We start from the raw sequence: 12,675 nt of genomic DNA, 5'->3' as shown, positions 1-12,675 counted from the left end.
TGAGTACTTTATTAATGTTCTCACTGTCCTCAAGGACCTTGAACTGACACTAGAGCTCTGAAAAAGAGCCATTAAAGTGAATCATTTGGAAATGATTAAGAAACAAATGTCCTGATGTTGACAGGCTATCAAAATCTAGGCTTTTTTTTTTTGGCTTCCAACAGAAGTCATGAATATATATGTATACTATTCTTGTCCCAAAAAGTGCCATGAATATATGTTCCTCTCGGAATATTTAGTCAACAATCTTTTGGATTTTGAATTTCTTTAATCCTGTCACTGTGTTAATTATAATGTGAACCCTTACGAATAACTACTATCTTCCAACTAACAAACTAGGATCCTAAATATTTTTCAACTCTCATTACCAAACAACAAAGGGCAGGGCCAAAATCACCATATCACCATATCAGCTAGAAATTTAAATGAACAAATCATAGCGAATGATTTTGTCATTCAGGAGCATCAATTGCAGGTAAATTAATCCAAGCTGGAAGGAATCATGACAATTGTTGTCATGTTTTCAAATGGGTACGTGTGTTGTTGGTCAAAGTGTCTCATAACAGAACGATCTATTGAACACAGAGTCAAACTGGCTACGATTGTAGATTTTAATGAGGTTATGCTCGCTGTAATTTACCACACAGCATTTTGTCACATCATGTGCTTTACTTTGTTGCACACTGACTTGGGTTTATTTTATCTCACATGCGTGTTGTAGTGCAGAGTTGTGGAAACCAGCATCTCCTCTTTTAGTGGATTTGTTGGTCAACTCCCAAAGCACCAACATAAAAGCTCATTTGTGTTGCATTCTTTTACGAAACACTGATCAGTTCAGTGGTTTAGTGAAGGTTTATGTATGTGTGTTCCAATAGCCATACCTCCATTCTATTCATATGCCAGAAAAATATCTAGTATATCCTAATACATAGCATATCAAATGCAGTTTGCCACAAATACCAGGGTGTACTGCGTCTGGTCGCATTTTGCAGCACGCAAACAACTGGTGATGTCTTCGATGCCGTATTTAATTCTGAGGAGAAAACACTGACTGGACAGATTGTTTTGTGTCTCCAATTCTGTGGTCCTGTGGGTCTAACTTCAAAGGAGTCAGATCCAAATATCGAATCCAGCTTCAAGTCTTTGACCCAACCACTGCTTCAGCAATAGATTCCAATTCCACGTATTGATCATCTCTCCATTGTTTGCAGTTTTGTCTTTGTCATTGCCTCAACACATGCTGTTATTGCCATTTAGATATTGACAACTATGCTTTGATTGATTTGTGTTCCTGACAGCACAACAGTGTTCCTTTGACTTCCCTTTGCTCTTCCTCCTGAATTTATGATGAGCCGTGACAAATTACATTACAAGGGATTGCGCAGATAATTAATTGATGGGTTGATTGAATTGATTGATGGGTTGATTGATTCAGTCATTTACATGGTGCACACCCAGAGGCCAAAACACCTTGAAGTAAAGAAATATACGAGCAGATCATTTCATTGGAACCCATTGAAGACTAGTCACCACAACCTCATTAGGAATGTTTAATTTGACTCTGTCTTTAGTTAGTTAGAGTTAAAAAACCTCCTGACCCCCCTCTTATACCTTGAATATTTGAATTCCGAGATGAAACACGGTGCAAAGTCATCAAACTGCCAGAAATGCTGTTGGAGGAAAGTAGATGATGCAAAAGCCATAATGTGAACAAGACGCACGAGACATTCTGTTTCTGTATTAGCCGGGGATAGAGGACTCTCCATTCTAGATTGATGTGGTCCTTCGTGGTGAAAGCCAAAAGACTGCCCAACTGAGTCATCACACAGGCACAACTGAGTAAACAATCAGTAAAGATTACAATTGTTTATGATTTAATATTATATTAATATTATGAGTATCAATACTTAACAGTACTAACAGTAATGCCTTTGAGTCAAATAAAAATGACAAAGATAATAAATTATCATTATTATTAACAATATTTATTGTAGATTAATTGTCATACGATGTCAGATTTTTGAATTATATCAGAAATATTATGATGTTGTTTCTAATACAAACACATTTATTTGTATTTTGTATACAGTACATACAGTTTACATGAACATACTGTGTTCTATGTGACAAATTAAATACAAAACAGAAACAGAAAAATGCTAAAATAAATCTAAAAGTTGTCTTACCTGCACGGTTATCGTCCAACTCACAGCCCGCTCCCCTCAGCAGGTGCTCCTCCTCGGTCATCAGATGACTGAGGCTCTTCTGTGTCCACGATCGCAGTGATGCAGTAGTTTAGTTCGCCAAAAGATTCGTATCCAGTATGTTCTCTCAAGCAGTTCAAAACTCAAACAGTTTGGATTCACAAGAGGTGTTCAGCTCGTGTTGAAGTCCAAGTGCAAAGTGAGGAATCAGAAAGTTCTGAGGCCTTAAGTAACCTCGTCGGGTCTGTTTCCATGGCATTTAGTGACGAGCATGCGTGCGATTGAGCAATACAGAGAGAGAGAGAAATATTAATTATTTTCTCATGAGTATTTTGCTCCTTTTGTTTTGTGGTGTGAAATAAAACTAACTCTACATTTAGTTTTCTTATAGGGGGCCAGGAGCAAACGGCTCAGTTCATCAAGATGAGGGGGAAGAATGACGGCCTCTTCACCAGCGACAAACATTCAGCAACTCTAGCTTGGAATTAAGATATTAGTCCTTTTGTAATATCTCCATTTGACCATCCTGTACTTAAGGCTATACAGTTGCATTAGCTCATATCCTATATAAAGCCTTTACTAATAGGACAACCAGAGAGGACAATACACGTCTGATTTGTTATTGTTGCTGTCACAGAGATGACAGTTGTGACTGTATGTGTATTTAAACCCACAATAAGACATCCATGGAAATGATTTCTGTGTGAATTTGTGTATATTCTGCTGTGTACAATTTGTCAATCTTCTAAGTTTGCATACTTGTGTTAACATTATTGATAACGGTTTGTCTTTTCATAATGTATATACACTATATATATACTGTATATGTCTGTATATAATATATATATATATATATATATAAACAGGTAAACAGGAAGTCCTCTGTAGATCAGACCGTCTCATTTCGGAGACCGCTCGGTCCGGCCTTCGCGGTCCTCAAAGGATGCGGCCGACGTGGACCGCGAAGGCCGGGTCCTCCGAAGGATGCAGCCGCTGGATTGGGACAGAGCTATTGTCTTAAAATGTGTGACTGATAGAACTTCAGGGAAGTTAACGTTTGCAGTTTTTTCTTCTAACGTGTGCTGTAAGACCTGCAGTTAGCGGTTAACTTCATTACCATTCTTTGATCTCAAAATGGTTTTCTGTTTGTGGTGTTGGGATGGGCTGGAATGCCTGGCTCTAGTGTGGAGACATGCCATATACAACTGAAAGACAATGATAGGGCCCTAAAACACGCTACACAACATGAAGAGACCTTTTCTGGACATGAAGTCTTAATCATAAGCCTGCAAGGCCAGCCTATAATACACCAAATGTATAACATAAGCTTGTTTCAGAAGACCATATCAAATGAATTGCATCAGGTGACATTGGAGGAAAAAAAAATATTCTAAAACATTTATCTAATTTGTCATTATACAGTACACCGTCTGCTGACCATGCTTTTCTGTCACATCTTAATCACATCTCTCTCAAAGGGCTACACAATGCTAACATTACAACATTACAACAACTGAAAATGACCCTCCCTCAATCTGCCCAAAAGTGAGAACAAGAAAAAAACCTCCCATAAAAACCTCATGACGTGAACAACCTGGCTTGTACTTTCATGTTCACTGTGTAATGAGTACGCTCCTTTTAAATGCATTCAACCCACTAATCTAGGAAACATCAATGCAACCAAAAGATTCCACCTATGTAAACTTCTTACATGTAAGGTTTCTGTGCTGCACATGTTACCATGATGGCCTGGGTTCAAACACAATCTGCCTAAAGAGGGTTCAAAATCCTCCACAAACCTCGAAAACAAACACATGTCAATATACACGACTGCAGGCAATGTATATATACGGTGCACAGCAGTTCAGTTCAAGAGTGGTTTTCCGAGCGATACAGGGATTTGACTGTGCCCTAAATTGGGATACTTTTTTCAAATTAACATGAGTCTGTTACTTCAGCACGTAACGTATTATAATGCATCAACTTCATTTATATTTTTTACCATATTCTGAAATTAGTGGAGACACTATTACGTTTAACGTGTGTTCCTACTGAAGTTCATTGCCGAGCTCCTGCAGGAAGTGATGAGTAACAGCAGTAGCTCAACCCGTCAAAATTAGCTCACATCAGCAAATGAACAGAATTGGTCACATTTGGCTGATACCCGATCTGCTTAATGAAGTCAGTGTCGATCCAATTCACTTCTCAAATTACTTTATTTCCCCCCTAATAATCATCATGTGACACTTAGATTCATCTTGCAACCATTTGTTTGGGCCACGACTCCCAAGTTAGGAACCGCTGCTTCAGCAAACACTGCTGTGACATTTGATCTCGGTTCCATCTAATGAGCCTGCAGAGATCATTGGACTGTGAAAGCACTTTTACGAAACCATTACTCGCACCATGGGGCGCATGGATCGCTATGTGTGTGAGTGTGTGTGCACACATTCATTTACTTTCAGCTGTCATGGGTGTAATGGTACACGTTAAACACAGCAGAAGAAAGAAATTAGGAAAACGGCACCCTGGACGCTGCTGCTAAGAAAGCCGAGGGATTTTCTCTAAAAGGCTTCACAAACTCATGTGTTAATGGCATACAGGTAATTGTCAAAATAAAACTGACCGGCACTACGTGTCTTAATAGGGTGTTTTTCTTTCAAAAGATGCCAAAACACCTTCAATATATGTCTGGAACTCAGTTGGGGAGGTGCAACGCCATCCCTCCTCAAACCATGACGTCAAACAATGCTTCAATGATGATGCTGGAAAATACCGTCCCTCACATGGCACCAGGGTTTCCACATGTGTATTGCAGCCCACCGTCAAAAGATAGGCCTACTTGCCACCGGGCCTATAACAACTTTCTGGTGGTAACCGTGGGCACACCAGTCTCTCCCTTTTGTTTTCATGGTCATCAAACCATTTGTTGACCATTTGTGGCCCCCGCAGATTAGGGGCAAGAGTCGAGGTGCTTAGTGTGAAAGCACACTGGCCCCGTGGTTCCTTGTCCTTTGAAGAGCTGACAATATGCATGTAGGAGGATTTGATCTCATTTTGGTAAGTCTGATACACTGACTGCGTGTAAGACTGTGTGAAGGTGCCAGAGGCAAATGTTCCCAATTAAATCCAAGGAGTCACTCTTCAAGGTTTATTAGAGCAAACAAAGCAAGACAGCATGAACTATTTGATTTTGTTGTTTTAAATTTGCACTTGTTATTTTTAATTTAAATTCATGATTTCAACCTGACAAGCTTGTTTCCTTGACATAACACAATCACATCACAAAGAAGCAGGTTGTCTTTTTTTATCTTGTGGTGATCACGAGACATAATTAAACCGTCTTCTTCAGCTCTCCATACATGTTTACATATGTTGGGGAGGAAACAGTTCCCACCTCACCAGTTATTTTAGGTCTGCAGTATTTTTGACTACAAAAGCTTGATTATATTCTTTCCAATGAAATTCATAAGGGTTCAAAGATATACATTTCAAAGATATACATTTAAACTTATTGAAAGAACACAAGTCCAACATGTATGTGTATGACAGTGCATTGTTAATGACTGCTGATCAGAGATGGATTCTTTGCCTTTCAGGATAGATCTAATTGGATGGACAGCAGCCAAAGGCACAGCATTCCTGTCACAGTAAGCAGGGCACTGGCTCAAACATGATAATCTAAACAAATGCTTCCCCTCCCAGATCAATTCACAGTCGGCAAAACACTGATCCAATGTCACAAAGAAGTGGTATATTGCAAATACAAGAAGCAGCCCCGTACATTTGTAAGGGCTGGACAATAAGTTAACACGTTTTTTTAAAAGTTATTCTCTAAATTAGCTGTTGAAGTTAGTAGAGTTATATGAACTGAAGTCCAGCACAGCAAAAGGTGTGTGCAGAATGCCGCAAAGGCAGGTACAATAAGCCAGCGTTGAGTTTCACAGACACCTTTTGATGTAAGGGAATGAGTTCAGCAGGTCCATCCTGTCTGATATGCAGACAAGGGGCCCATCCAGCAACTCTGCGACTTGTAATCTTCAAGAATCATTGAAGAGAAGACATCAACCTGATAAACAATTGACAATTTTGTGAATGGTTAGAGGGGCGTGCTAATTGTGTAATCCACACAGTGCTACTGTAGCTCCACTACTGTCAAATAAAGCGGGCATGGCTGAGCTAAAGCCTACTGCATTCTTCACAGATGTATCTGATGCACTTCTACAAAGCCAGATATATGCTGCCACTAAAGCTGATTTGGAACGTTGATATTGGATGTTTTTGCAAAACCCCAGAATACATTCACTGACAATTGGACTCATACAAGAAACATTTAAATGTTCCTTTCCTAAACCTCTCACTTTTTGTATTATTTGCATATTTGACGCACCTAGGCTAAAATTGCCATAGAATGAAACCTCATCTGCTCCTATTGTGTGCACATTTCATTCACAAAAATGTTTTTCATACTGCAGATCTTCTAGTTCTGCGTTTTGAAATCAGCAGACAGGCTCATTAAACCCAACCTCCAAACCCTTACTTTCAGTTCCGCTCGAAACCGGGCACACTACGACCAGCATTGGCTCTGAACGCTGGCACGTGAATCCTGAGGTGTGGAGTCGTCCCATTTGGACACAACTTCTATGGATATTGGGCTACACCATTTCTGCCACAGGCAGCATGTGATCGTCATTTACTGTATATGTATCTTTGTTGTCTTCTACCAAAGCAACATCTGTTAAGATGATTACGTTTACCACACCTTCAATGTGGTAGGAGTTGGTATTCAAGGCCGCCTTCCCCTTCCAGGAGGCTGAGTGTGTCCTGGTGGACTGATTAGTCTGACTTCGCTCGACATCAAATGTCATCCTCTTCTTCAGCCTGGTGTGGTCTGGCCTACAGCGGGTCTGGGATAAACCATGCGTTACAAATTCTACATTGATCAAAGCTGAATACATTTTTCAACAACAGCAAAGGAAGATTCCCAACACAAGTGAGTCAAGAACTTGTCAGCTGTGGTCTCTTCTGCACTGTTCTTTCAAGACCGCGTGCACCGTTGACCATCAGTCCGTCCTGTGCTGCCAGTACTGTTCTTTGTTCCCCTTGACGCCTGACCTGCAGTGTTGACTTAAAATACATGGCATTTGAATTTGCATTTGGTTACTTGATTGATCTGAACTTTAGAGTGCAATCACATAGTAGGTTGATATGAAAAGGAGCAAAGGACAAAACAAGTTGGAAAGATACATTGTGAAAAAGACAAATCCGGCCAAAGGCAGAAATTACACTCTGTTATACATAAATCAAGTGCAAATGTGAGCCCAATCCTCCCTTGAATGAACCATATGCCATCTTTTGGATTTAGGCACTGGTTCTCTGGTGAAGACAGCAAGATGATTTGTTGACTTTCACAACCATTAGAAAACCATCAGAACCACACAATTGCAGTTTAAAATGCATACACACCGATACGAGCATATTTTGGAAAAATGGTCAGAGACCATGATTGGCTACTGCATTACCCAGCAAGGCCATGCTATTTTCTATGAGTTTGCATTTCTATTATAAGATGCAACTTTCTTGATCTAGTTTAAAAAATAAAATAAAATAAATTGTTCAATTAGCTTAGATGCTTAGTGCACAACAACCCTACCAGGGCATCTTGATGAATACTTAATGGGTGTACTAAACTGTTTTCCGAGCTATGAATAGCTTTTTGTGGGTTGCTTGGGAACTCTTTATTTTCCGTGGCAATGCTGATGTAAAAATGTTTTATATGTGCTGCACGTAAAAGTTGGGTTACACTTGTATTCCTCAAATACAATAATTTAGGATTTGTAAGGTATTTAAAAGACTTTAAGTACACAAACTGATGCAATCATGCATAATATGATTTAATGTTATGACTGTATTTAACTGTATCGGGGAAAAGTCTGTAATATTCCACAGATCCCGTACTTCACTTCAACAAACATTACCACAGAAAATAAATACAATTTCACAGACTGGCCAAGCATGTGGTATTTAACAGCTTTCTCAAACCAGGAAACCTGCATTTGCCAAATGACTTCAACATTTTACGGGCTTGTGTTCCTAGTGCAGACTGTTATGATGCTAGATTAAACTATTAACACTTCTTCCCCAAAGATGCAACTAACAATGAAATATATTAAAGAACAATACTGTAATAGTCTGTATGGCAAGAAAGGGAAAATAATTTATATATATATCTATATATATTTTTTTTTTACCACAAAAGCAGCTTAAAAATACGGATACCAATACGGGTACCTCTATATTATTAATATGGAAATTTGACTATTATTTCTCACAACTAATACTGTGGCCCTTTGCACATCCCTTAGAATAGATACTGTATTTGCACATTGTTGACTTATATTTGAAAATTCCTGTTACATTGTACATGTTTTTAAACCGTCAATTGTTAACAATGTTATTGAATTTTTTTCTATTCTATATTTGCACCAGTACACCCAAGCAAATTCCTTTCTATGTGAAAACCTCATTGGCAATGAACAGCATTCCGATACAGATATTGTCAACAAATTCCCATCTGTGGCTTTCATCCCAAAGCCCATTTGTTCCTGCTGAAGATCTAACTCCTAAAAAAAGCATCACAGCTATATAGTCTCATCTTTTTTTACAAGACTAAAACAATCCTTAAAAACGCTGGGCACTAGGTTTTTACAAAGGTTCTTAACAAAGAAGTAACCAGTGCGTTTGTTGGGGACTATTATCAGATGCTGATTGATATGCATTCGGTGGTATTGTTGGTGGGATCGATTCGTTCATAGAAATTATATTGAGTAAATCTCTGCTACCCAACACAACTTTGAGTATCTCTTTCGTAGTAATTGCTGTTTTCTCCAACAATGGTTGGTCTTGACTTTAATGTGAAGGGCCGAGCCTCGGCATGTCCTGCGTACATTCTATGATGCCACATCAATAGCAGTACATGGGGTTTGCCATTAAATTGATCTTGTCAAGTTTCAGAGATTACAAGAAGCAGACAAGAGGGAAGTAGAAGCTGTGCAGACAGACAAGCCTGGTGACTTGGCCATCATCCACACTGACACAGCAAATTATTGTTGAGCTCATACCTTTCCAACTGTTTGGGGGGAGCTCATGGCTGTGTAATGCCTCTGCATTTCATCCATACAGCTTCAGCTTATTCTGCTTCACTCCAGCTGGAAGGTATCAGTGCACCGAGTATACTGCAAATGCGGGTTGTCTAACCACAGTGAAACCACTTGAATAAGTCCCAAAGTATACAACCTCACTCACGTGGCACTAAGCAAGCCGAGCTGAGGTCGAGCCACTTCAAACACAAGTAGCTTAATTAGAAATAGAAGAAATATTGAATTTTCTTTAAATGGGAAGGAGTGACCACAAAGGACGGACTGATTACAAACTGACATTATTCTGCTTGGGTACTTTCCAAACGCTCAAGGGAAAAACTTCTTCTTCAGAGGAGGAGTATGTAATATAAGCTTTGAAGGAACAGTTCGACAATATTGGAATTTTTGAAATGGCTTGCTGGGCTTGTTTGTCTTGTTGAACTTGGTAGCAAACAGTTGGATATTTACACATCCAACAGGCGAAAAGCTAATCAGTTACTTGCTCTAACTTCATATTTAACACACAGACATAAGAGTAGTATTCATCTTCTCATCTCAGTCTCGGCAAGAAGGTGAATACGTTATATGTTTCCCAAAATGTCTACACTATTTCTTCAACTCTAATCTTGTCAGCCCTACATGACTCGAGTTCTTTCTTGGTGATAAAGAAAAAGAGGAGCCACAAAGTGAAGTTCTCTGCTCTGATTGTAATGTATGATGTGTTTCGATGTATGATTTTGTGTTAAGCATCCTTATTTCTTAAAAGGCTAGAACTCCGACATACATTGCTTCAATTGGACTTCATTTAAATATGACTGCCGATTTATTTAAAGATTTTTTAAAATTCTAGATAAACGAGATATAAAGTATGATTCAGGGACAGACTTTGCTTTGCCATGAATTTCAGCTTTGACACAATTTAATAAATACATATGAAATGAAATGTAAGGATTGTCACTCTCTAATCATATTCATCAACATGAATCCCATTACTTTATGACTGTATGGAAATAATAGTTAAACCTGTGCAAGATAAGCATGTCGTTTGTTTTCATGGACGGCCAAATGGTGCGTCACTTTAATACTTCCGGGTCATGTCACTCAGTTAGGAACCTTCCAAACAAAAAGGAATATTCGACCGCAGCATATGTGAGCACAAATGAAATGAAGCACAGCTCGAACAAGAGCTCAACCACGAGGCGGCACTGTTGTTCCTCCCACAGACATATCACCATCAGACTGAGAAGACAGGAGTGAGATGAAAGAGGTGCAAGTGACAGAGAGGGAAACAGAAAGAGTGACAGACAATGGAAAAAATAAATGATGAGGAAACCTTACTAAGCTTTTTTCGAAGGTATCTGCAGTCAGTGCTGTTGTATTATGTGCCAGCTGGGCATCAAACGTACCAGCACATTATGGGCCAGCTTAGTATTTTCCTGGTGCACCTATACTGCGTCAAACACACATATACACTCACACAATAACCCATTCAACGAGGACTTAAATACTCATTCATTAAAATGTCCTGGAATTATCCCTGATCAGCGTATGCCATTATTACACAATATGTTCAACATGACTTTGGACAGAGTTTATCTAAAGCAAAAGGCTGCTGCTAGTGAATTAAGAGGAGAAGCCACAGCTTGATCCATGTGGCCTTGAGAATCTGTCAGAACAGGGATCTGTGCATACCTCACGTCACCTTCCCACTGATACACAGCTCACCAGTCTCACTCCCTCTGTTTCAAAGGCATCGGACAATCCAAACAACTGTCAAAAAACCCAAACTAAAACTAAACGTCATTTGCAAAATGCAATTCAATATCTGCTTATTAGAGGGTAATAGAAACGGTCTGTACCTACAGGGAAACCTGATTTATGTGGCAGGAAACATGTGCTCCTAACATGCTGCCCAATCTTTTATGAACTAAAGTCTACTTAAATACAACTACAGTCTTCAAAGGCACACATGCAGTGTAACAGAGAACTTAATATGATTTCAATAAAGATGAAGTGAACAATGAAAGAAGCTGGTGACTCTTTCTGGAGTCCTTGTGGATTTGCAGCACACAGTATTTAAGATACAGGAAGACAACTTTCTAATGTACGAGACATGAGCAGAATCAAATCGCCCCAAGAAATGGTTTGATTGTTTCAATCTGGTCAAATATGATTGCACTGTGCAAAACTTAGTAAAAAAGCCCTAGAGGGAGCGGGTTCTCTTCATGGAGTCCACCATGTTGCGCCGCCATGTTTCTCGAATGGAAAAACCAAACACTGGCTCAAGAGAGAGACTTCTACGTTTCTATGTTACCTGAAGGCCACAGTAGCTCTCTGACGCGCTTGCAAAGAGAGGGGTGAGCCGAGCTCCATGTACAGCAATAGAAGGGCCAAATGATAACACTTGCTTTTTTCATAGTTAGGAAGTTAAAGTGTGTCCACATAAAAAATAAAAATAACAATGCAGATGTAGCTTTTTAGGTCATGTATTACCTGTATTTTGCTATTTTCTGCTATATACACACTGCACTTGGCAGAAGCCCTTGCTTTCATAGAGGTACCTGGAGCAGTTTGTGGTTCAGTGTCATGCTCAGTGGCACTTGTACAATATTAGTGGGCTACAATTTGGAACCTATAGTATAGTAACATTTTCATGTGGTGTTTATGTGAAAACTAGGAATCAAATGAAGAGCGACATTCATTCCATGAATGGTATAACAGTAAAATGGTTTTGGAGCAGCCTGGCAGTATGGTAGTACTGTTTTTCACATGAGTATTATTGAAAACCTTCAATGCCACTGCTTTTTTCATTTGATACATTTATTTTTCACACATGACGACCGAGGATAAGTTAGGATTTCTTGGTTCAAAGTACTTCTGAAGCTTTTCAGGGCTCACGATTCTTGTGGCTGTTTTATCTGTATTTTGGAAAATTGTTGCTCCAGGCTCCACCAGTAATTTCAACTACGAGTGTTCAAAGTCTGACGCTGTTGCTGGCTGGTGCCATAACCATCAGCCTCTCAGTCCGCCATTGCACACAGTCTGAAGAGACGCAGTGCATGTCGGGGCCGTTGAATATGTCCAGATAGCTCACATTGCATGTTCTGGAATTCTTTCTAATTTAGTAGACCCGAGCATTTCTCGCGTACGTAAAATCAGCATGCTATACGGTTAGTTGGAACGCGCTACATACTAAACTTTACATCAGACCTGTTTTTGTGCTATTTTGAACAGAAACAACAACTTAGTTCATGTTTTTAGAATGCATGCATGCACCTGTCCATTTCACCCCAAGCAGTAACTTTGTCTCCCGTCTCTCGATCCACAACCCC

Source organism: Melanostigma gelatinosum, assembly GCF_949748355.1.
Source record: "Melanostigma gelatinosum genome assembly, chromosome: 8".
NCBI classification, from domain to species: domain Eukaryota; kingdom Metazoa; phylum Chordata; class Actinopteri; order Perciformes; family Zoarcidae; genus Melanostigma; species Melanostigma gelatinosum.
This window is presented reverse-complemented; position numbering follows the sequence as displayed.